This window comes from Oryctolagus cuniculus, chromosome 20 (assembly GCF_051225735.1).
Source record: "Oryctolagus cuniculus isolate XC-2025 breed Fujian yellow rabbit chromosome 20, ASM5122573v1, whole genome shotgun sequence".
Lineage (NCBI taxonomy): Eukaryota > Metazoa > Chordata > Mammalia > Lagomorpha > Leporidae > Oryctolagus > Oryctolagus cuniculus.
Window position 1 is genome coordinate 54627410 of NC_142886.1, and position 26702 is coordinate 54654111.

The 26702-nt window shown below is 46.4% G+C and overlaps 1 pseudogene; it reads right to left on the reverse strand.

Moving 5' to 3' along the window:
* Positions 1–13923: 13923 nt before the first annotated feature.
* LOC149120236 (immunoglobulin heavy variable 3-66 pseudogene) lies at positions 13924–14521 on the reverse strand (annotated as a pseudogene).
* Positions 14522–26702: the final 12181 nt, after the last annotated feature.

The window sequence follows — 26702 nt, forward strand, 5'->3', positions numbered from 1 at the left end:
CTAACATATTTTTCTCTACCCGGTATGTTTCCTAACTTTTCTTCCAACAAAATTCCCCTCTCATTTCTCCTGGCTTCTCCCCACAGTCCGTATCCGAGTCTAAGTTTCTTCTAGCTTTCACTTTCGCTTTCAATCCTAACTTCTTCTGGCACTTTTTCCATCCGGCTTTTCCCTAGGGTCTCTCTAATCTCTCTCCAGTATTTTCCCACTTTTTCCTGCTTCTTCCCTCCTAGGTTTCCTATCTGAGTCAAGGCACCATTATGTCACCTAGGTTTCCTATCCGAGTCACGGCAACAATATGTCACTCCCCCTCTTCATGGAGGAACGACACTAGACCCTGTGCTGTTCTTTTGTCTGCTCGGCCCTTCCCGGGTTTGCTGCTGGTTCTTCCCGGGTTGGCTGCCGATCCTTCCACCTCTGTGGAAGGGCGGCTCCCCCTGCCACTTTCCCCACTTCTGCGGGGGAGCGGCACACTGCCAGCCGGCTCTCTTGGGGGCTGCTCAGATGTTATCCGGATGTTCCCCTTAGATGTTCCTGGTGCATGTTGTCTCTCTTCTCCTTTATAGTTCTCTTCCACCAATCCCAACTCTGCTACCCACACGCCGAGTATGCTGCTCTCCTCCAATCAGGAGCAGGATCAGCTCCTGCAGGTCAGTCAATCAAATTGGCAAGAAGCAGCTGTGTAGAAGCTGTTTACTCCCTTCTCAGCGCCATATTGTGGGAGAGCAGATGCATAGAATAAGTCTTAATTTCAGTAACTTAGTCTAGTCCGAGTTGCTTCCCACACGCCATTATCAAGAGTCCACACATATAATCCAGTGAAATCTTCATGGAAGAAAGAATGGATAATGGAACCAATGGAAAACTTTATAAATCAAAAGGGAGTTTATATGGCAGTAAAGATGATGAAATTCTGTTATTTTTACAACGTGGATGATCCTGGAGTATAATGTCCAAGGATAATGTGTCAGGATAAGTATACTCTGCTAACCATCCAGGCCAAGAAGACAAATAATATGTGATGCTAGTTATGTGGGATAAAAGGATGAACTCACAGAGGCAGAAGTACAATGCTGAAGACAAAAGTCTGAGTATGGGAGGAACAGAAGAGACACTGGAGCAAGGTCCGAGCTTCACTATGACAGGATCCACACGTTGAGTGATCCACTGTACTGCATGGTGACTGCAGTTAAGGGAATACTGTGGGATCAGCGATGTGGTGCAGTGGGTTAAAGCACTGGCCTGAAGTGCCGGCATCCCATGTGGGTGCCAGTTCTAGTCCTGGCTGGTCCTCTTCCAATCCAGCTCTCTGCTATGGCCCGGGAAAGCAGTAGAAGAGGACGAAGTGCTTGGGGCCCTGTACCCATGTGTGGGACCCGGAAGAAGCTCTTGGCTCCTGGCTTCAGATGGGCGCAGCTCAGACACGGCAATCTGGGGAGTGAACCAGCAGATGGAAGAACTCTCTCTCTGTCTCTACCTCTTTCTGTAACTCTGTCCTTCAAAAGAATAAAATAAGTCTTTAAAAATAAAAGAGAGAGAATATTGTGTCTATGGAATTCCAAAACAGGAGAAAATTGACATTCTACCATGGAAACATGTGGGTTTTGTGATGAGCATGTCAATAACTCTGACTTCATATTTCCAATCAATTTTTTATCAATTTGATATGTTAATTTGATCAACACATAGCATTGTATATCATATGTTTATGTTCAGATATTATTTATCAAACATTTATGAAGGGAAAATGACAAAAATGGCCAGTTGCAGATTCAGTTCTCTGAATACTGGTGTTGTGTTTGCCAATGTTTATGGAGATGATAAATAAAGGCAGTGTACTCAGGCTTGGAAGCTGGAACCCAGGAGCATGGAACTGCATCAATGTTCCCACCTTGGAGATGAGGCCTCATAACACATCCACCATCTACTGTCTTCCAGGGTGCATTGTCAGTTACAAGTGTGGGAAAGCGTGTAAATGGAATTTGTCAAGAACTCTTATGAAGGCTGGGTGTTTGCCTCTCTAAATAAAGGAAAGATTAAAGTGGATTGATGACGCCGATCAGCACAGCCATGGAGTGGAGAGCTGGGACTCTGGAAAAATGGTCTCTGGGACTGGCTCTTCCTGCAGCGGTGATCCAGCCTCAGGATACTGGTTATCATGCTGGGCCCACAGACACAGCTCCCCGTGATGTGGACTCCAGCCCCAGAGTGCACAGCTACTGTGTGTCCCACTTTCTGCTCTCCCTGAACCACAGCAGGTGCAGGGGCTCCACGACACTGGAGCAGAACCAGATCAGCTGGAAGTGCACACTCAACACTTTCCATTCAGTGATGACCTTGACTGCTGATGTCCAGTGCATTTCCCTCCTGAGTTCAGGCAGGGAACCCCCAGGAGGGTACCAGGACCTAGATGATGAGGAAGTCCCTGTAGGTTTCCCAGGTGCCTGCAGAAGCTCAGCCTGAGACACACCTGAGCTGCAGTACATTCCTGAGTGCTGTGACATTCACACAGGGACCACAGACTGTTCCAGGATTAAAGGGAAAATGGACTTGTGGGAACAATCTGTAAAAAGTCAGTCTGGATCACCCACAGATTTAAAAAACTGTAGGTTCAGTTTGGTACACATGCTCGTTTTGACGGGAGGAGAGGGATGACTTAAGTAGGTGAGGTTTAACAGAACAAAGACCCTGAAAAATGATCTTTTAAGTGATTGGTTGGTCCTTATGTCCTGCCCCAATGACTCTGCAATTTTGTGTTTTAAAAGGCTTTGTTACAAGCACAATAAACCAGTTCTTGCTTGACTTGACTCCCCACTGCATCTGACTGTACCCAGGATCACGAGGCTGGGAAAAGGGCGAGCAGAACACTTACCTTTCCTTGGGCCCAGTCTGTCCTCGTATGGGTGAAATGAGACCCTGCACAAGTGTACATGAAACAGTGAATGGATTATTTCCCATTTGGTCAAGGGTGTTATTCAGTATTAAGAAGGAGGTTGTTCTGACATTAGGAAATCGTGGGTCAGCCTGGAGCATAATATGATAACAGAAATAATCCCGGTACATGTAGACACATCATATGTCACAGTAATTATATATGAAATCCAGAAGCTTGAACTCACAGAGGCAGGCAGTGCAATGGAGATCACTGTCTACCATGACCCAAGTGTTTGTCCCCTCCCAGCTCTGTGGAAAACTGGGGGAAGTTCCATGCACTGGCTTTAGGCTCAGCCAACCCCCAGCATTTAGAATCTATCAGTAAAGAAACCAGTGGATGGAAGATTCTCTCTCCATCTGTTGGTCTCTTCCTCTTGGTCATAACACTGCTTTTCAATTAAAATAAATAGACACTAAAAATAAATGAAAGACTAATTATACATATAATTACTAGCCTAGATCCTTACGTTGAATGAACACAGACAACTGAATCCCAAGGGAAGAAATCAATTGTGTACATGCAGTGATGATAAGGTGGTGACAGGAGCAGCACTGGAGTTAGCCTGAGGGATTACTGACTCCCGTGTCAGGATGCTTAGTGCTGTGTCCTAGTTTGGTTCCAGTGTCAGATTCCTGCCTAAGCCCCTCTGGGAGGCCGCAGTGAAATTCCAAGTACTGCCATGTGGACACCTGGAAAGAATTCCAAGCACCTGGCTGTCACCTGACCCAGCTGAAGCTTTTGTAGCCATCGGGGAAGTGACCCAGGAGTTAGAAGATCACTGTCTGTCTCAGTCTCTTTGTAAATGCAAATATCTAAATAAGTGAAATAATATCCCTAAATGTTTAAAAAAGATATAAAGGCAACATATAAAATGATATATTGGGCCCATCATGCATGTCCATAATAGATGCACAATGAGACATCCCATCCTTCCTGTTAGAATGAGTATTATCCTACAATCCAGAACTGACAATCCATGTGGAGGAAGCTAGAGATGATAACTCTGGTACAAGATCGAAGTCAGGTAAACAAGTAAATCTATTATGGAAAATCATCAAAACTGAGAAACAGAATTATCACAAGATCTTCAAACACCATTTCTGGGTAGAAGGAATATGAAATCCCAGGGACGTGTCCAGGGGAACCGCAATCAATGTGGCAAACACCTCTGCTCTTCCATGTTCAACTAATGCAGCATCATTCACAAGAGTTCACACATATAATCCAGTGAAATATTCATGAAGAAAGAATCAACAATGGAACAAATGGGCAAAATTATATTTAACAGGAAGTTTATATGGCAGTAAAGATGAGGAAATTCTGTACTTTGGACAACTCGGATGATCCTGGAGAATAATGTCCAAGGATAATGTGTCAGGGTAAGTACACTCTGCTAACCATGCAGGACAAGAAGACAAATAATACGTGATGCTGGATACATGGGATAAAAGGATGAAGTCACAGAGGCAGGAAGTACGATGGTGAAGACCAACGTCTGAGCAAGGGAGAAGCAGAGGAGATGCTGTAGTAGGATCAGAGTTTCAGTCCCACAGGATCCACACATTGAGGATCTACTGTACAGCATGGTCACAGCAGTGAAGGGAATATTGTGTCTACAGAATTCCAAAACAGGAGACAACTGACATTCCACCATGGAAACATGTGGTTATCTGATGAGCATGTCAATAAGTCTGACTTCATAACTCCACTCAATTTGATACATTCATTTTTCAACACATATCATTGTACCTCACAGTCTGTGTTCATGTGTTATTTATCAAATATTTATGATCAAAAATGATCGAAAATAAGATTCAACACTCTGAATATTGGTGTTGTGTTTGTCAATGTTTATGGAGATGATAAATAAAGGCAGTGTACTCAAGGCTTGGCAGATGGAACCCAGGAGCATGGAACTGCATCAGTGTTCCCACCTTGGTGATGGGGCCTCATAACACATCTATCATCTACTCTCTTCCAGGGTGCACTGTCAGTTACTAGTCTGGGAAAGCGTGTAAATGGGCTCCATCCTGCACTCTGATATGCAGCCTGCGTGTCTCCCTCTGTAATGTTAATGAAAGACTCCAAATGCATTGATGACCCCAGTCAGCATAGACATGGAGTGAAGAGCAGGGAGTCTGGACACATGGTCTCTGGGACTGACTCTTCCTGCAGCTGTGGTTCAGCCTCAGGACACTGGTCATCATGCTGGAGTCACAGACACAGCTCCCTGTGATGTGGACTCCAGCCCCAGAGTGCACAGCTACTGTGTGTCCCACTTTCTGCTCTCTCCTGAACCACAGCAGGTGCAGGGGGTCTCACGACACTGGAGCAAAACCAGATCAGCTGGAAGTGCATACCCAATGCTTTCCATTCAGTGATGACCTTGACTGCTGATGTCCAGTGCATTTTCCTCCTGAGTTCTGGCAGGGAGCCCCGCAAGGCATGTCCCAGGACCTAGAGGATGAGGAAGTCCCTGTAGGCTTCCCAGGTGCCTGCAGAAGCTCAGCCTGAGGCACAGCTGAGCTGCAAGTACATTCCTGAGTGCTGTGACGTTCACCTTAGGGACCACAAACGGTTTTAGGGTTAAAGGTAAAATGGAGTTTGGGCGTAAGTCTTTAGAAAGTGAATGTGGTACAACAACAGCTTAAAATAAGACTGCTGGTTCTATTTGCTTACATGCCCATTTTGATAGGAAGAGGGATGACTGAAATAATTGAAGTTAAAAAAACAAGTCTCTGGCTTGGCTCTCTCTGGGTTTGAAGGGTAAACTAAAATTGCCCTAAAGCCGGCTGGGCCTTGAGAACGCATCCTGTGTCAGACTGGACAACACTCACAATGTCCTCAGATAGTCCCACATGTCTGATCCTGGTGACCACTGTCATCGTTCACGAACCTGAAACTGTTCATATAGGACTTCTTCCTGTCATATCAGACATCTCCAGGTCAGTGAAGTCAGTGGCAGGGACAGAGTGATAAAAGTAGAATTCTTCTCTCAAAACTGTTACAAGAGCGGAAACCCCAATTCCCTGACAGGAAACCAGGGCTTGGTTTCTCTGCACCTGCTCATGACCAGAATCTGGGCTCTGTGCGTCTTGTGTGCCCCCTGGTGGAGCAATGTGCCCCTCAAGGAGGTTTGTGTCTGGGCTCAGCTGAGAGCCCCTCACTGTGTCTCCCACACAGTAATAGGTGGCCGTGTCATCCTCTGTAAGATGGTTCATTTGCAGAGACACCATGTTCTGGGCATTGTCTCTGGAGATTGTGAATTGGCCCTGCTACCACTACCAGGATAAATATATGCGATCCACTCCGGGACCTTCCCTGGGGCCTGGTGGACCCAGCTCACGCTGTAGCTACTGAAGTCTAACCCAGAGGCTTTGCAGGAGAGTTTCAGGGATCCCCCAGCCTGGACCAGGCCTCCCCCAGACTCCTCTAGCTGCTCCTGACACTGGACACCTGCAAACACAGACGTCCTGGTCAGCACACTGTCATTCACCCTCTCTGTATCTCTCACTCACGTCCTCTGCCAGACTCAGTACCCCGCATTTTCCATCATTGCCTTTGAGCACTGCGACCAGGAGAAGCCAGCACAGCCCAGTCTCCATGGTGAGCGTCTGTGTTGAGTGCGATCACTGAGTGGACACCTGGGAGTCCTGGGGCTGGAGCTCCTGTGCCAGAGCTGCAGGGTGAGGGCTGGGCTGGTTTTCATGGGCAGAGGGGGCCCTATTTGCATGTGCTGCTGCTATATAGCAGGCATGGGGTCAGACGCCTCAGACAGGACAGTGCCCAGGGCAGACGTGGGTGTCTGGCGTCTTAAGTAGCTGATTAATTCCATGGGACGTGAAGTTTTTTGTGAGATTATGGGCAGAAAAGCATTTCGTTCACCTTTTAAAAAATATATATATATATACATATATATATATATGGCAGTTATATAGAGTTATAGACAGTGAGAGAGACACAGAGAGAAAGGTCTTCCTTCCATTGGTTCCCTCCCCAAATGGCAGCTACAGCCAGAGCTGTTCTGATCCAAAGCGAGGAGCCAAGTGCTTCTTCCTGGTCTCCCATGCGGGTGCAGGGGCCTAAGCACTTGGGCCATCCCTCACTGCCCTCCTGGGCCATAGCAGAGAGCTGGACTGGAAGAGGAGCAACTGGGACTAGAACTTAGCACCTGTATGGGATGCCGGCACCTCAGGCAGAGGATTAGCCAAGTGAGCCCTGGCTCGGGCCCTTAATTTATATTTTGAACATTTATTTATTTATTTGAAAGTCAAAGTTACACACACAGAGAGAACTAGAGGCAGAGAGAGAGAGAGAGAGAGAGAGAGAGAGATGGAGAGAGAGCATGCAGAGAGAGAGCGCAATCGTCTTTCCTCTGGTTCACTTTCCAATTAGTCGCAACAGCTAGAGCTTAGCGGCTTGGAAGCCAGGAGCCAGGAGCTTCTTCCAGATCCCCATGTGGGTACAAGGAACCAAGGACTTGGGCCGTCTTCTACCACTTTCCCTGGCTGTAGCAGAAAGCTGGATTGGAAGTAGAGCAGCTGGGACTTGAACCGGTGCACATGTGGGATGCCAGTACTGCAGATTTGGTCTGTAACATACTATGCCCCAGCACTGGCCCCACCTTTACTTTTTCAAAAGCAGGAAGGAGGGCCTGAGGTGGAGAGGCTGGTTCTTGAGCCATCACTCCAACACAGGGTGTGGGCTCCCAACAAGGGCTCAGCTCACTGCACAACAGTGCCTGCCCCTGTGTTGTGTCTGCACAAGCACAGAAATGTGATACTGGCATGAGTGATACCTCCCTTGAACACGTGCACAGTTACTGAAGGAAGCACTGACAGGCTGTGCAGTGTCCAGGGGCTCTTGTCTGGTAGGAGGCACCTCCACACTCTACACCTCTCTTCCTCACACAGGATTTTCCACTCCACCTAACAGCCATCATCAGTTGTGGTTGTCCAGTTGCTTATCCTGGTCTCCCATGGGATGCAGGGCCCATGGTACCATGAGGTACCGTGAGATGTGCTGTTTCAGGATTAAAGGGGAAATGGAGATTGGTATAAAATCTGTACAAGTGAGTCTGGATCATCCACAGTTTAAAATAAAAGATTGGTTCAGTTCAGCATGCTCACTCGTTTTTTTATTTTATATTTTATTTTTGACAGGCAGAGTAAGACAGTGAGAGAGAGAGAGAGAGAGAGAGTGAGAGAAAGAAAGAAAGGTCTTCGTTTTTCCGTTGGTTCACTCCCCAATTGGCCACTATGGCTGGCGAGTTGTGGCCGGCTCGCTACTTTTGAGGCCAGGGACCAGGTGCTTCCTCCTGGCCTCCCATGCAGGTGCAGGGGCCCAAGCACTTGGGTCATCCTCCACTGCACTCCCGGGCACAGCAGAGAGCTGGACTGGAAGAGGAGAAACCGGGACTAGAACCCAGAGTGCCTGCGCCGCAGGTGGAGGGTTACCTAGTGAGCGCGGCGCCAGCAACACTCACTCGTTTTGACAAGAGAGAGATGATTTAAGTAGTTGAGGTTTAACAGATCAAGGACCCTGCCTCAGCTGCCCCTGGTTCTAAAGGGAAAACTAAAACTGTCCTAAAGTCAGCAGTGCCCTGAGGGCGCTGCCCTGAGTCAGGTTGGAAAAGACTCAAAGGGATCTCAGAGTCCCACATCTCTGATCCTAGTGACCACAGTCGCTGTCCATGAAACAAATTTGTTCATTTAGGACTCCTTCTTTCACATCAAAATTTCTCTCTGTCAGTGAAGTTGGCAGGGACAGAATCATAAAAGAATTCTTCCCTCAAAACTCTTACAGTAGAGGAAACCCCAATTCCTTGACAGGAAACCAGGGCTTCATCTCCCTCTGCACCTGTGCATGACCAGAATCTGCGCTTGGTGCATCTTGTGCGTCCCCTAGTGGTACCGCGAGCCCCTGCAGGGAGGTTTGTGTCTGGGCTCAGCCAGAGGGCCCCTCATTTGTCTCTGGCACAGAAATAGAGGGCCGTGTCTGTGGTTGTCAGACTTCATTTGCAGATCCACCGCGCTTGGGCGTTGTTTCTGGAGACAATGACTCGGCCATTCACGGAGTTTGCATAGTATGTGCTACCACCATTATAACCATAAGCTTCGATCCACTCCAGCCCCTTCCCTGGAGCCTGGCGGACCCAGTCCATTGCATGGTTAGAGTGTGAATCCAGAGGCTTTGCAGGAGACTACTAACAGAAACAAACTGCCAACTACAGGCTCACAGCACTTGCAACAAATAATGGAGAAAAATATACTCCACTACTACATGCCATTTATGAAAAATCACTGGTGCATTTATACACTGAGAACAAATTTGCAGAAAATGGAGAAAACATCACAGTGGTTTAGCATGTGAATCTTCCGCCTGTGATGCCTACATCCCATACTGCTGTCTGTTCTTATTCCAGCTGCACTTCCAATCATCTCTTGTTGATGCACCTGGGAAAGCAGACAAGCATGGTCCAAGTGATTGTGCCTCTGCACCCAGGTGGGGACTGGGAAGAAACTCCTGGCTCTAGGTGAATGTCCTGGCTCAATGTCATTTTGGGGATTGAACCAGCAGATGGAGAACTTGTCTCTGGGTCTTTCCCTCTCTCTGTGTAACACTGACTTTCAATAAATAAATAAATATTTTCTAAAAGATTGCATATGTAGTATCAACAAACTTTTAAAGTCCTGGAGGAAATTTATCAACAGGCTGAATGATGTCCACATAACAATATTATTGTTTTTCAATTTTGAATTTATTTTGTATTTTTTAAAATTTATTTTTAAGGAATAAAAATGTCATAGTACAGCTTTAGGAATATAGATATTCTTCCCAGCATTTCTGCCCTCCCACTTACATTCCCACCACCTTTCTCATCCCTCTCCACTTGTCAGTTCAGTTTTCCAATAAGACTCATTTTAAGTTGGTACACAGATTCAAGATCAAGATCCATCATCAAGATTCACTTGAGTTGCTACACAGAAAACCAGCTGTATACTATGTAAAGATTTAAACACACACACACACACACACACACATAACAAAAACTGTTTGAGAACTGGTTTTACAGTTAACTCTCATAATAGAACTCATTGAGGATGGAGGTCCTGCATGGGGAGTTAGTGCACAGTGAGACCTCTTGTTATGTAACAATTAACACTCTTACATATGATGCCAGTGACCACCTGAGACTCTTGACATGAGCTGCTTGGTCTATGGAAGCCTTTTGAGTCCACAAACTCTGATAGTATTTGGACAAGGCCATGAGCAAAGTGGAAGTTCTCTCCTCCCTTTAGAGAAAAGTACCTCCTTCTTTGAGGCCACTTCTACTGCCTGAGGTCTCAGTCACAGAGATCCTTTAGGCAGAACATTTTTGCCACAGTGTCTTGGATTTCATGCCTGAAATGTTCTCATGGGCTTTTCAGCCAGATCAGGAAATCTTAAGGGCTGATTATCAGGTCAGAGTGTTACTTAAAGTGGTTATCATTCTATGAGTCTGCTGTGTAGACTTCTGCTCATATTGGAACATTCTCTCCTTTTTAATTCTATCTCTTCTTATTACCAGGCACTTGATCCTATTTATATGATCACTTTAACACTTAATCCTATCTATGTGTTCACCTTACACTTAATGTAATCACTTTAATTAAGCTTAATGGGATTTGGAATCCCACAACAAATTTTTAAATTGTGTGTTTAGAAGTAAGTCCATAGGAATGTATGCACTTTACAGTTACAAAATTCCTCCTTCTGCTCTTATTCCCATTCCTATTTTTTACTGAGATCAATTTTCAATTGACTTTATGTGCATACGATGGACTGAATGTTAAGACTTCAACAAATAGTAGGAAGAAAAATAAACAACCAAACACAAACAAAAAAAGAAAAAACTGTTCCTCAACAGTCAAGACAAGGGCAGCTCAAGTCGTCCCTTCTTGAAGTGTCGATTTCGCTTCCACCTGCAGTTCCGGCACTCCGGGTTCTAGTCCCGGTCGGAGTGTCAGATTCTGTCCCGGTTGCTCCTCTTCCAGTCCAGCTCTCTGCTGTGGCCAGGGAAGACAGTGTAGGATGGCCCAACTGCTTGGGTCCTGCACCCGCATGAGAGACTGGGAGGAGGCGCCTGGCTGCTGGCTTCAGATCGGCACAGCACGCCGGCTGTAGCAGCCATTTGCGGGGTGAACCAATGGAGGGAAGGCCTTTCTCTCTGTCTCTCTCTCTCTCACTGTCTAACTCTGCCTGTCTAAAAAAAAATGTAGTTACTGATAAGGTGGGTGACAGGACTGGCCTTGAAGGTATCACGTGGGATTCCTGCCTCCCGTTTAGGATGCTTAGGTTTATGTCCAAATTTTGGGTCTATTTCAGACTCTTGCCAATGTGCACACTGGGAGGCAGTACTAGAAGTATGAGTTAATCTCATGTGTGAGACCTGGACTGAATTCATGCACCTGGCTGTGATCTGACTGAATCCAGCTTTTATGGGCATCTGGGAAGTTACCCAGGATTCAGTAGATCACTGTCTGTCAGTCTCTGTCGCTTTGTCTTTTTGGACAAATAAACAAATACAAGTTTTAAAAGAGGTAAAAGTATATCTGAAATTTTTTGAAGAAAATATACAAAGGCAAACGTATAAAAATGCTTTAAATCTGAGATCATCATGCATGTCCATGTTAGAAGCACAACGAGACAGCCCACCTGTGGGGAGCAACTGGGAGCAACTCGGACTAGACTAAGTTACTGGAATTAAGACTTATTCTATGCATCTGCTCTCCCACAATATGGTGCTGGGAGAGGAGAAAACAGGTTCTACGCAGCTGCCTCTTGCCAACTTGAGTGATGACCTCCAGGAGCTGATCCTGCTCCTGATTGGAGGAGAGCAGCATACTCGGTGTGTGGGCATCTGAGTTGGGATTGGCGGAAGAGGACTATGAAGGAGGAGAGAGACAACATGCACCAGGAACATCTAAGGGGAACATCTATCTGAAAGAACACCTGTGCAGCCCCCGAGAGAGCCGGCCGGTGGTGTGCCGCTCCCCTGCGGAAGTGGGGAAAGTGGCCAGGGGGAACCGCCCTTCCACAGAGGTGGAAGGGATGGCAGCCAACCCGGGAAGAACCAGCAGCAAACCCGGGGAGGGCCGAGCAGACAAAAGAACAGCGCAGGGTCCTGTGTCGTTCCTCCACGAAGAGGGGGAGCAACACCCACCCCTCCTGGTAGACTGAGTATCATCAGACATACCAGAGCTGACAAGTCTTGTGCAGGAAGAGAGAGAAGAAAACCCTGGTACAAAGCTGGAGTCAGATAAGTTAGTAAAGCTTCCATGGAAAACATCAAAAGCTGAGAAATACAATTATCACAGGATCCTCAAACACTGTTGCCTGGTAGAAGAAATATGAAATCCCAGGGAGGTTCCCAGCAGATCCACAGCCACTGTGGCAAACACCTCTGCAGTTCCATGTACAATTAATGCAGCATAATTCACGAGAGCTCACACATATAAGCCACTGAAATTTGCATTGAAGAAGGAATGGATAATGGGACAAGTGGACAGAGTTATATTTTAACAGGAAGTTTATATGGCAGTAAAGAATAGCAAGGACAGAGCTTCAGGCTGACAGGATCCACACATTGAGGGGATCTGCTGTACAGCATGGTGACAGCAGTTAAGGGAATATTGTATCTACAGAATTCCAAAACAGGAGACAGATGCCATTCCACATGAGACATGTACGTTTTGTGATGAGCATGTCAATAACTCTGACTTCATAATTCCACTCAATTTGATACATTCATTAGTCAACACATATCATTGTGTCTCATATGTCTATATTCACTTATTATTCATCAAAAAGGACAGGAAAGGGAAGAATGGCAAATAGTGAAAATTCAGTTCTCTAAAACTGAATTACCATCTGCTGTCTTCCAGGGTGCATTGTCAGTTACAAGTCTTAGAAATTCTTGTAAATAAACTCAGTCCAGCACTCTGATATGCAGCCTGGATGTCTCCCTCTCTAAAACTCATGGAAGTCTCCAAATGGATTGATGACACCAGCCAGCATAGACATGGAGTAAAGAGCAGGGACTCTGAACAAATGGTCTCTGGGACTGGCTCTTCCTGCAGCTGTGGTTCAGCCTCAGGACACTGGTCATCATGCTGGAGCCACAGACACAGCTCCCCGTGATGTGGACTCCAGCCCCAGAGTGCACAGCCACTGTGTGTCCCACTTTCTGCTCTGCTGAACCACAGCAGGTGCAGGGGTCCCACGACACTGGAGTAGAATCAGATCAGCTGGAAGTGCACACTCAACACTTTCCATTCAGTTATGACCTTGACTGCTGATGTCCAGTGCATTTCCCTCCTGAGTTCAGACAGGGAGCCCCCCAGGAGGGTCCCAGGACCTAGAGAATGAGAAAGTCCCTGTAGGCTTCCCAGGTGCCTGCAGAAGCTCAGCCTGAGACACAGCTGAGCTGCAAATACATTCCTGAGTGCTGTGACATTCACACAGGAACAATTAAATGTTTTAGGAATAAAAAGAAAATGGCGATGTGGGCACAATCTGTAGAAATATGGATCACCCACAGATTTAAAAAAAATGTAGGTTCAGTTCGGTACACATGCTCATTTTGATGGGAGGAGAGGGATGACTTAGGTAGTTGAGGTTTACCAGAACAGAAACCCTAGCTCTGCTGTCCCTGGTTCTAAAGGGAAAACTAAAATTGTCCTAAAATCGGCACTGCCCTAGGGCGCTGTCCTGAGTCAGGTTGGAAAAGAATCACCAGGGTCCTCAGATTCACAAGATCGCTGATCCTGGTGACTGCTGTCCTTGTTTATGAACCAAATTTGTTCATTAACAACTCCTTCCTTTCACATCAAACTTTCTCACCGTCACTGAAGTCATCGGCAGGGTCAGAACAACAAGAGTAGAATTAATTCCTCAAAATGGCTACCAGAGAGGAAAATCCAATTCCCTGACAGGAAACCAGGGCTTCATCTCTTCCTGCACCTGCTCAAGACCAGAATGTGCTCTCGGTACGACTTCTGCGCCCCCTGGTGGAGCCGCGCGCCCCTGCACGGAGGTTTGTGTCTGGGTTCAGCCCTAGGGCCCCTCACTGTGTCTCTCACACAGTAATACATGGCCGTGTCCGCGGCTGTCAGACTGTTCAGTTGTAGGCAACCTGTGCTCTGGTCGATGTCTCTGGAGAGAGTGAATCGGCCATTCACCCAGCTCGCGTAGTAAGTGCTACCACTACTACCAGCATAAATGCATCCGATCCACTCCAGCCCCTTTCCTGGAGCCTGGCGGACCCAGCAAATCCAGTAGCTGCTACTGAGGGTGAATCCAGAGGCTTTGCAGCAGAGTTCCAGGGATACCCCAGGCTTGACCAGGCCTCCTCCGGCTCCTCCTCCGGACTGCTCCAGCTGCTGACACTGGACACCTGCAAACACAGACGACATGGTCAGTACACTTTCACTCACACTCTCTGTGTCTCTCACTCACATCCTCTCCCAGACTCAGTGCCCCGCGTTCTCCATCATTACCTTTGAGCACAGCGACCAGGAGAAGCCAGCGCAGCCCAGTCTCCATGGTGAGCGTCTGTGTTGAGTGCGCTCACTGAGTGGACACCTGGGAGTGCTGGGGCTGGAGCTCCTGTGCCAGAGCTGCAGGGTGAGGGCTGGGCTGGTTTTCATGGGCAGAGGGAGGCCCTATTTGCATGTCTGCTCCTATATAGCCAGCCCTGGAGTAGACGCCTCAGACAGGACAGGGCCCAGGGCAGATGTACATGTCCTGGGGGTGTAGGCTATGATAGGATTTGGATCATATGAATTTTTATCTTTTATTGCTTTTTTATAACAGTTGAAGGCAATGACCTTGTTTCCTTTTAATATGTGTGTACCCTTAATATCCAGTGTAAGCAATATCATGTCCTTCATTTTTTAAATAACAATTGTTTCATATCATCTGTTGACCTCTCTATCATCTATATGAAAGACATTGGAATAGTGATAGAGAGAAGGGGTGAGACAAACACAAGTATAGTGATGGACAGCAAAGATGAAAATGGGAGATTTCTGCCTTTGGATTGACAGTCCCAAACTCCCCAAATGCCTACAACATCTAGGAGTTAGCCTTTCTAAACCCTGGAGCCCAGAACTGCGTCCGTGTTTCCTTTGTCGGTTGTAGGGGCTCTATCGCTATAGCGTCATCTGTAGTTTACCACGATGTGTTATCAGGAAAAAGTGTAGGAAGCCGTGTGGCTGGGCTCAAGAAGCACTCTGATGGGAACACGGGTGTCCCTAGTGGGGACTTTGCCAATTTTGTCCTAATGCCTGCCGCCCATATTTACACAGATGAAAGACTGCAAGTGGATTCATTTAAGGATACTATGTCTTGTTTCCTTATTCATCCATTACCTTATTTGAAAACTGTTCATTAACTCAGAACACTGTGCATGTTAGTGGGGTGTAGTGTGCTATTGGAATCTGTGTGTTGTAGAAATGGGCACAGATCAACTCACTGTCATTCACATTTCTACCTCCGTTCCATCACTTTGTGTTGGGAGACCGGGTGTCCTCAGTACTGCTTATTTGTGGAACATGTCGTGGGTTGTAGTGAACTGAGTCAGCCCACTGTGGTGTGGGCAGAATTATTCCTTGCTTTGAGTGGTGCTTTGTGTCCTGGTAGCAGCTGTCTGCTGTTCCCTCTCTTCCCTGTGTCTAGTAATCATGACTCTGAGTTCAGCTCAAGAACTGGGTATGAAGTCACTGTGTCACAATTCACCCACAGTCCTGGGTTCAGGTAATGCAGCTGTGTTCACAATAGTTCAGTCTACAATAAAGCGAAATGTGCATTTAATGGTGAATGCAGTCTGTTACATTTGACATGGGATATTTTTCAGTGTTAAGAAGGAGATTGTTTTGTCATTAGGAAATCATGGGTCAGCCTTGAGCATAATATGCTAACAGAAATAATGCAGGTACACGTGGACACATAGTATTTGACATTAGTTATATATGCAGTCCACAAGCTTGAACTCACAGAGGGAGGGAGTGCAATGGAGATCACTGTCTACCTTGATCCAAGTGTTTGTCCCCTTCCAGCCCTGTGGGAAACTCGGGGAAGTTCCAGGCTCCTGGCTTCAGGCTCAGCCATCCCCAGCCTTTGCAGCCATTCAGGAAGGAAACCTGTGGAAGGAAGCTTCTCTCTCCACCTGTTGGTCTCTTCCTCTCTTGCTATCACACTGCCTTTCAAACTAAATAAATAGATATTAAAATAAATGGAAAATTAATTTTATATATCATTAGGAGCCTATATGCACATGCTGAATAAGCACAGAAAACTGAATCCCAAGGGAAGACATCAATTGTTTAAATGCAGTTACTGACAAGGTGGTGACAGCAGCAGCACTGGAGTTAGTAATGGGATTGCTGCTCCCGCATCAGGATGCTGAGTGCTGTGTCCTAGTTTTGTTCCAGTTTCAGATGCCTGCCTAAGCCCACTCTGGGAGGCCGTAGGTGAAGTTCCAAGAACTCCCACGTTGGAGACCTGGAATGAATTCTAAGTACCTGGCTGTCACCTGTTCCAGCTGAAGCGTTTGTAGCCACGTGGGAAGTGACCAGGAGTTAGATGATCACTGTCAGTCTCAGTCTTTGTGGTTTTAGATAAAAACGTACATACAAATTTGAAAACAAAATCTATGAATTTTTAAATGTATATTACAACTATAAAATTTAAGAAATGATATAAAAGCAAACATGTAAAATGCCATAAATCTCAGATCATCATGTATGTACATTTTAGAAGCACAATGAAATGTCCCATCCTTCATGTTAGAATGAGTATTACCAGACAAGCCAGAGCTGACAATTCTTGTGAAGAGAGAGATGACCACTCCGGTTGTACAAGGCTGGAGTCGGGTAAATTAGTAAAGCCATTATGGAAAGTCATCAAAAACTGAGACATACAGTTATCACAGGATCTTCAAACAGCATTTTGGGTAGAAGGAATGTGAAATCCCAGGGAGATGTGCATGGGATTCACAGTCTCTATAGAAAATACAACTGCAGTTCCATGTGCAATTAAAGCAGCGTCGTTCGCGAGTGTTCACACATATAATCCAGTGAAATTTTCATGGAAGAAGGAATCAATAATGGAAGAAAAGGGCATGGAACAGAGGAGACATTGGAGCAAGGTCAGAGTTTCAGTCCCACAGGATCCACGTGTTGAGAGATCTACTGCACAGCATGGTGACAGCAGTTAAGCAAATATTGTGTCTACAGAATTCCAAAACAGAAGACAACTGACAATCTACCATGGGAACATGTGGATTTTGTGATGAGCATGTCAATAGGAGTGACTTCATAATTCCACTCAATTTGATACATTCGTTTTACAACAATATCATTGTACCTCATATGTCTATATTCAATTATTATTTATCAAACATTTATGATAATTAAATGGCAAATATGGCAAATCATGAAGATTCAATACTCTGAATACTGGTGTTGTGTTTGCCAATGTTTTATGGAGATGATAAACAAAGGCAGTGCACTCAAGGCTTGGCAGCTGGAACCCAGGAACATGGAACTGCATCAGTGTTCCCACCTTGGTGATGGGGCCTCATAACAGATCCATCATCTGCTGTCTTCCAGGGTGCACTGTCAGTTACAAGTGTGGTTAAGAATGTAGATGTGGGCCAGTGCCGTGGCTCACTAGGCTAATCTGGGTTCTAGTCCCGGTTATGGCGCTGGATTCTGTCCCGGTTGCTCCTCTTCCACTCCAGCTCTCTGATGCGGCCTGAGAAGACAGTGGAGGATGGCCCAACTGCTTGGGCCCTGCACCCGCATGGGAGACCAGGAGGAAGCACTTGGTTTCTGGCTTTGGATCGGTGCAGCATGCTGGCCGTAGCAGCCATTTTGGTGGAACCAATGGAACAAAGACTTTTATCTTTGTCTCTCTCTCTCTCTCCCACTGTCTAAATCTGATTGTCAAAAAAAAAAAAAGAATGTAAATATATTCAGTCCATCACTCTCATAAGCAGCCTGAGTGACTCCCTCTCTAAAACTGATGAAGGATTCCAAATGGATTGATGATTCCAGGCAGCATAGACATGGAGTGAAGAGTAGGGACTCTGGATACATGGTCTCTGAGACTGGCTCTTCCTGCAGCTGTGATCCAGCCTCAGGACACTGGTCATCATGCTGGAGCCACAGACACAGCTCCCCGTGATGTGGACTCCAGCTCCAGAGTGCACAGCCACTGTGTGTCCCACTTTCTGCTCTCCCTGAACCACAGCAGGTGCAGGGGTTCCCACGACACGTGACAGAACCAGATCAGCTGGAAGTGCACACTCAACACTTTCCATTCAGTAATGACCTTGACTGCTGATGTCCAGTGCATTTCCCTCCTGAGTTCATGCAGGGAGCCCCCCAGGAGGGTCCCAGGACCTAGAGGATGAGGAAGTCCCTGTAGGCTTCCCAGGTGCCTGCAGAAGCTCAGCCTGAGACACAGCTGAGCTGCAGTACATTCCTGAGTGCTGTGACGTTCACACAAGGACCACAGACTGTGTTAGGATTAAATGGTAAATGGAGATTGTGAATAAAGTCTGTGGAAAGTGAGTGTTTATCACCCACAGTGTAAAATGAAAGGTTGGCTTAGTTCAGCACACTCGCTCATTTTGACAGGTGAGAGATATTAAATAGCCGATTTTTAAACCCAAACCCTCGCTCAGCTATCGCTGGATAGAAAGGGAAATGTAAAATATCCCTAAAGTTGGCAGTGCCCTGAGAGAGTTATTCTGTCAGACTGGACAACACTCACGATGTCCCCAGATTGTCCCACATCTGATCCTGGTGATCCTGGAGACCGCTGAGCCTGGATTCGTTCATTTAGGACTTCTCCTGTCACATCAAACTTCTCCACGTCAGAAAATCAGTAGCAGGGTCAGAATCATAAAAGAAGAATTCTTTCCTCAAAACTGTTACAGGAGAGGAAACCCCAATTCCCTGACAGGAAACCAGGGCTTCATCCCACTCTGCACCTGTGCATGACCAGAATCTGCGCTCAGTGAGTCTTGTGCGCCCCCTGGTGGAGACACGCGCCCCTGCAGGGAGGTTTCTGTCTGGGCTCAGCTGTCTTGCACAGTAATACAGGGTCGTATCCAGCTGTCAGACTGTTCATTTGCAGAGACACCGTGTTCTGCGTGTTCTCTCTGGAGATGGAGAATCGGCCATTCACCCAGATCGCGTACCATGTGCTACGATCACCAGTATAAATGCATCCGATCCACTCCAGCCCCTTCCCTGGAGCCTGGCGGACCCAGCACATCCAGTAGCTGCTACTGATGGTGAATCCAGAGGCTTTGCAGAAGAGTGTCAGAGATTCCACAGGCGTGACCAGGCCTCCCCGGGACTCCACCAGATGCTCCTGACACTGGACACCTGCAAACACAGACGACGTGGTCAGGAAGCTGTCACTCACACTTTTGGGTCTCTCACTCACGTCCTCTGCCAGACTCAGTGCCCCGCGTTCCCCATCATTACCTTTGAGCACAGCGACCAGGAGAAGCCAGCGCAGCCCAGTCTCCATGGTGAGTGTCTGTGTTGAGTGCGCTCACTGAGTGGACACCTGGGAGTGCTGGGGCTGGAGCTCCTGTGCTAGAGCTGCAGGGTGAGGGCTGGGCTGATTTTCATGGGCAGAGGGAGGCCCTATTTGCATGTGCTGCCCCTATATAGCAGGCATGGCGTCAGATGCCTCAGACAGGACAGGGCCCAGTGCAGATGTGGTGTCCTGGGGCTGTAGGGTGATGGCTATGATAGGATTCAGATCATACGAATTTTTTTTTTCTCATTGTTGTTTTACCAGTTGTAGGCAACGACTTCATTTCATTACAATATGTGTGTGCCCTTAATGTCCATTGTTAGCAATACCATGTCCTTCATTTTAAAATAACCTTTGCTTCATTATTAACTATGCTAATGACATTGGAACAGTGACAGAGAGAGAATTGGTGAGGGAAACAGAAATTTAGAGATGGACAGTGAATTGACAATGGGAGATTTTTGCCTTTGGATTGACAGCTCAACAATACCAAATGCCTACAACATCTAGGAGTTGGTCTTCCTAAATCCTAGAGCAAAAGTCTGTGTTTCCTACATCAGTGGTAGGAGCTCATTTGCTTGTAGCATCAGGTACAGTTTCCCATGATGCTTTATCTTCAAAGTGTGGGAAGCCGTGTGAATGAGCTGAAGCAGCACTCATATGGGAACAGGGGTGTCTGTGGTGGGGACTTAGCCAATTGTGTCCTAATTCCTGCTGCCCACTTTTACAGATGAAAGAGTACAAGTGGATTCACGTAAGGTTAATTATTTTGGTTTTTTTTTTTTTTTGAAAAATTGTGGTTTCATACCATGTGATTTTCCTCCTTTTTATAAAAATTTATTTAATTTCTTTAAAATCAGAGATACACAAGAAAGAAGGAGAGGGAGAGGGAGAGGGAGAGGGAGAGAGAGAGAGAGAGAGAGAAGTCCTCCATCCACGGCCTCCCTCTCCAATTGGTAACAATGGTTGGAGCTGCACTGATCTGAATCTAGGAGCCAGTTGCCTGCACTGGGTCTCCCATGGATTACGGGAACTGAAGATGGAAGCCATCTTCTACTGCCTACCCAGGCCACAGCAGGGAGCTGGATTGGAAGTGGAACAGCCAGGACTCCAACTGGCGTCCATATGGGATGCCAGCACTGAAGGCTTTACCCACTACACCACAGCACCGGCCCTGATGATCTTAATTATATGTGGAATCCACAATCGTGAGCTCACAGAAGCAGGAAGTACAATGCAGATACTGAGTCTGGGAGAAGAGAAGAAAAGGGACCACATTCCTGCAAGCACAGAGAGTTTTCTGTGACCAGAGAGGCATGTCGAGAGATTTACTGCACAGCATGGGGACAATAGTTATGAAGCTTTATTGTGTTCTTTCCAGTTCCTGCAGGAGTAGGCATTTGTCATTCGATCACAAAAGAATGGTAGTGTTGCTAGGGAAGGACTTGTGGGTTCGTCTGACTCTAGAATTCCTGATGAAATAAATCCACATCAACACCTTTCCTTACACCTCACATAGAGATTCAGGTACTATTTGTCAATTTAACATTTATGAAACCTATTTTGAAGGGACAATTCTCTGTTGACTTATCTTGCATCTGCCTGTGGTTTTATTCTAAGAAGAAAATTATGTGGTGTTGCAATCATTCCTGGTACTAATACAGTCACAAGGGCTGTGAGTTCATCGACACGTGAGAGGTTATCTGTCATGTCTGGCTGGCACAACTGCCCCACCACTGCCCTCTGAAATTCCTCCCCTCCCATGTGTGAAGCTGAGTCATTTTAGAAGAGCCCCTGTCTTCACTCAGATCACGTCCATGGAAACCTCTCTCTGTGCCGTTTAGTTATCCCCCAATCTCCCTGTGTCCAACTGGTTTCACAAGCCGTTTCTTCATGGACACACCAAGGCCCACCTGCCAACTCCTTGAAAACACAGTCATCAGAGACCCCCAGTCGTGCTTGCCCTGACAGGACCTCCCACTTCTCACCATGGTGCAGTCCTGCCATTTGTCACCCAGGGGACCCAGCGTCTTATACAACTGACAGCCCATCAGCACCTGGTGGGAGACTGTGTCGTGGTGTTTACACAAATGGAATATGTTTCTATCAGTTATAATTTGAGTAAATTCTCTTGAGTAATTTCTTGTGACTGTAGATAAGTGATGAATTATACATCTCACATTTCCTAGTACTGTAGATATGAGGTGTTCTCACATAACAATGGAATTCACTGTGTCAGATGGTGGATTGTGTCAATGAATTCTGTGGGCAAATGCATGAAAACTGTCCCCAGCTAAATAGAAACAATTTCTGTTTGTCAATCTTCTCTCAGAAAAGGCAGAGATATGTCAACTGTTTTAATTTAGTAGGAATTTTTATGTCTCTGGATTTAGATGGGAGTCACTCAGAACACACCTTGCTGCATGAGGTGAGTGACTGGTTGCAGTTTCTGTAAGAACTGTTCATGGCAGATCAATTGCAGTTTAGCAGAAAATATCCTGTAAAACACAGGGGATCGCTGCACTGGGCATTTCTGGCTGCAGGAACTTGGTTTCCCCTGGACGAGTATGAACTTGACAGAAGAGGAGTTATTTTCTCTCTTGGAAAGGATGAAGTACTGATGAGGACATGCAGGGGGAGCCAGGGAGGGAGGAGCGGGGACTCTGGACCAGGGCTGGCTCATCACGCAGCACTGATTCAGCTCCCCAGGTGGTCAGTGTGTGGCAGCCCCTGGCAGCCAGATCCCAGGGATGGGGACTCTGGCCCCGGAGTCAGGGCCCTGGACTGTCCCCCGCTGCTCACCCTGAAACACCGCAGTGTAGGGGATTCCACCACACTGGAGCAGAAACAGAACGTGTAAGTCCACACCACACACTTTCCAAACAGATTATTCCATGAATGCAAATGTCCACCTGTGCTTCCCATGTGTTCATGCATGAGGTCACCTGAAATGTTTCAGGAAACTGAATGCGGAATTTCATGGTGCTGGGGAAACTTGAGTGCACCTAAAATAATTCATCATGCTTTCATCTCACACCAGTATCCCAAAGAGAGTGAACAGGATGAAACTCTTAAAGGAAAGACCCGAGACTGTAAAGTTCTAGAGGAAAACACAGGACAAAAGCAAGTTCCCATTGGTTTGGGCAATGATAGTTTGATAATCTCCAAAGTACAGGCAACCAAGATACATAGACAAAGAATAATGGATCCAACTACAGATTCTGAGTAACAAAGAGAAAGATTGAAGAACCAGGAGTCGCCCGCAGATGGGGAGAAAGTATTTTCAGATGACACCCATGGGGGCCAATGTTGTGGCCCTGCAGGTTAAGCTGCCATCCCTATGCATGCATCACACAGGAGCATGGGTTCAGATTCTGCTTGCTCCACTTCAAATCCAACTGCCTGCTGGGATCCAGACCTGGGAACTCTCTCAATGATGACTCAAGTGTGTGTCCCCTTCCAGCCCTGTGGGAAACTGGAGAAAGTTCCAGGCTCTTGGCATTAGGCTTGCCCTACCTCACCTTTGCTGCAATATGGGAAGTGAACCAGTGGATGGAAGCTTCTCTCTCCATCTGTTGGTCTCTTCCTCTCTTGCTAAAACACTGCCTTTCAAATAAAATAAATACTTAAAATAAATGAAAGATTAATTATATATATGGTTAGGAGCCTATTTCCAAATGTTGAATGAACTCAAGCCACTGAATCCCAAGGGAAGAAATCAATTGTGTACATGCAGTGACTGATAAGGTGGTGACAGGAGCAGCACTGGAGTGAGCCTGTGGGATTGCTGCCTCCCATGTCAGGATGCTTAGTGCTGCATCCTGGTTTGGTTCCAGTTTCAGATGCCTGCCTAAGCCCCTCTGTGAGGCCATAGGTGAAGTTCCAAGCACTGCCATGTGGAGACCTGGCCAGAATTCCAAGCACCTGGCTGTCAGCTGACCCGGCTGAAGCTTTTGTAACCGTCTGGGAAGTGATCCAGGAGTTAGAATATCACTCTCAGTCTCAGTCTCTTTGTGGTTTTGGACAAATACATGCAGACAAGTATTAATAAAATGATAAATTTTGAAATTTATATCATATCTATAAAATTTAAAAAGAACTATAAAGGCAAACATATCAAATGCACAGGTGCCTGGGAGACGTGGAATGGCATCATCTCTGGGGAGTGCATCCAGTGACAACTCCACGCCATGAGTGGATTCAACGTCAGGGCCTCATGGATGAAGCTGAGGTCTCCAGTGCTCTGAACAGGACCACACAGAATGCTGGGAGCAGCCTGCTGGGGGTGGATGTGATTTGTCCTCACACCATCAGTGCTGAGCATGGCCCCAACATAACAGCACTGACAAGGGGTACACGGTCTGGATGTTTACATAAAAAGCATGGAATAACCAGTGTCACTCCCCGACTTCATGGAGGAATGGCACAGGACCCTGCGCTGTTCTTTTGTCTGCTCGGCCCTCCCCGGGTTTGCTGCTGGTTCTTCCCAGGTTGGCTACCGTCCCTTCCACCTCCGTGGAAGGGCGGTTCCCCCTGCCACCTTCCCCACTTCCGTGGGGGAGGGGCACACCGCCGGCCTGCTCTCTCGGGGGCTGCACAGGTGTTATTCGGATAGATGTTCCCTTTAGATGTTCCTGGTGCATGTTGTCTCTCTCCTCCTTTATAGTCCTCTTCCACCAATCCCAACTCTGCTACCCACACGCCGAGTACGCTGCTCTCCTCCAATCAGGAGCAGGTCCTACAGTTTATTGGTTGAACTGGAGGCAGCTGTGTAGAAGCTGTTTCTCCCTTCTCAGCGTCATATTGTGGGAGAGCAGATGCATAGAATAAGTCTTAATTCCAGTAACTTAGTCTAGTCCGAGTTGCTCCCCACAAACCAGACTCTGATGTCAAATGCAAAGTCCTTGTGAAACTACTGAAGGAAACATTGGGCAAAATCTCCCTGATGTTGGTCTGGCCATGATTTCCCTTTCAGATCTTCAAAATACAAGAGACCAAAAAAATATTCCCAAATGATGCTGCATAAACTACAGAGCTTCTGCATTACAAACAGACTGACTGAGAAGTGAGCAGCCTACACACAGATTGGAAGTGACTATTCTCATATCAAATGTATGATCAATAGCCTGTATCCAAAAGGAATAAGAAGGAACTAACTGTATGAGCTGTGTTTAGAACTGTTCTGAGTCTTCTGCAGTCTCAAAATAACTGTGATACACAATTGGCTTGTTCATCCTGACTGACAGGTTCTGCGTCATCAGGCCTACAATGGGTATAGAAGCAAACCTCTCTGATTGTGTGTGGCTCAGTGTTGCTATGGATTCATTCTGGTGCGGGCAAGAGGCACGGGGTCACCACACAGACCCCGGGAGTTGGGTGAAAGCAGGTCAGAGGCGAGTAGCCCACAGACGCATTTGTTTCAGTAGGTACAGCCGCTTATATAGCCGAGGCGGCCAATCTGGTCAAGGGGCAGTTTATGCCTAACCAATCACAGCCTGTTGCCAGGCAGTATCTGAAGCCATCCAATCACAGCCCGTTGCCAGGCAGGCTCCGTTGCCAGGTGGCATTGAAGCCATGCCTGAGTAACTGATGCTTGCTTGCCAGCAGCCATCTAGGCATGGCCTTCTCATTCCACCACAGCTCAGTGTGTCCCAAAGGCGTTGTGTTTCAGGTGTGCTCCCAGGGAGACCATGGGAGAAAAGATGGGAGCTCTGGGAGTGAGGCCTAGTGGGATTTGTTCATTCCTGGGGAATCTGCTATGGAGGAGATCACAGTAGATCCTGGGTCCCCAGCTTCAGCACAGAGCACAGTGCTGCTAGAGTCAGCCCTGGTCTCGTCTGAAGTCCTGTGTGGGGATGGGGTCTCTCCCATCCGTGTTCACAATATTAGGCTGAAGACTGCCATGATATTCACAATATTATCATGCCTGATGGCACAACATTCTGCAGTCACTATGGCAAACACCTCTGTAGTCCCATGTTCAATTAAATCAGCATCATTCTCAAGAGTTCACACATATAATCCAGGAAAATTTGCATTTAAGAAGGAATGGATAATGGGACAAATGGACAGAGTTATATTTTAACAGGAAGTTTATATGGCTATAGTATAGAGGAAGAAATTCTGGTATCTTGGATAACATGGATGATCCTGGAGAATAATATCCAAGGATAATATGTCAGGATAAGTATACTCTGCTAAACTATCCAGGCCAAGAAGGCAAATAATATGTGATGCTAGTTACGTGGGATAAAAGGATGAACTCACAAGGCAGAAGTTCAATGGTGAAGACCAACGTCTGTGCTTGGGAGGAACAGAGGAGACACGGGAGCAAGGTCAGAGTTTCAGTCCTACAGGATCCACATGTTGAGGGATCTATGTGCAGCATGGTGACAGCAGTAAAGAGAATATAGTGTCTGCAGAATTCCAAGACATTGGACAAACGACATTCTACCATGAAAAACGTGGGTTTTGTGATAAACATGTCAGTAAGTCTGACTTCATTATTCCACTCAGTATACATTCATTTATTCAACACATATCATTGTAACTCATATGTCTATATTAAATATTATTTATCAAACATTTATGAATATGAAATGGCAATGGCGGCCAATCATGAAGATGCAGATCTCTGGCTATGATAGGATTCAGATCAAGGCAAATTTTACTTTATTATTTTTAATCATTTGAAAGCAATACCTCATTTCATTTGAATATGTTTGTACTCTTTATATCCCATGTTAGCAGTATCATGTCCTCCATTTTTAAAATAACCATTGGTTCATTATTAACTATTCTAATGACATTGAAACAGTGACACAGAGAGAAGGAGTGAGAGAAACATAAATGTTGAGACATCTAGGAGTTAGACTTTCTAAAACCTGGAGCAGAAAACTGTGTGTCCCACATCAGTGGTAGGGTCTCATTCAATTGTAGTGTCATCTACAGTTTCTCATGATGCATTATCAGGAAAAAGTATTGGAAACTGTGAGGATGGGCTCAAGTAACAATCTGATGGGAACAGGGGTGTCCCAAGTGGGATCTTAGCCAATTTTGTCCTAATGCCTGCTGCACACTTTTAAACAGATGAAAGACTGCAAGGGGATTTTTTAAGGTTAACTATGTTTTGTTCCCTTATTCATTCATTTCCTTAGTTTAAAAC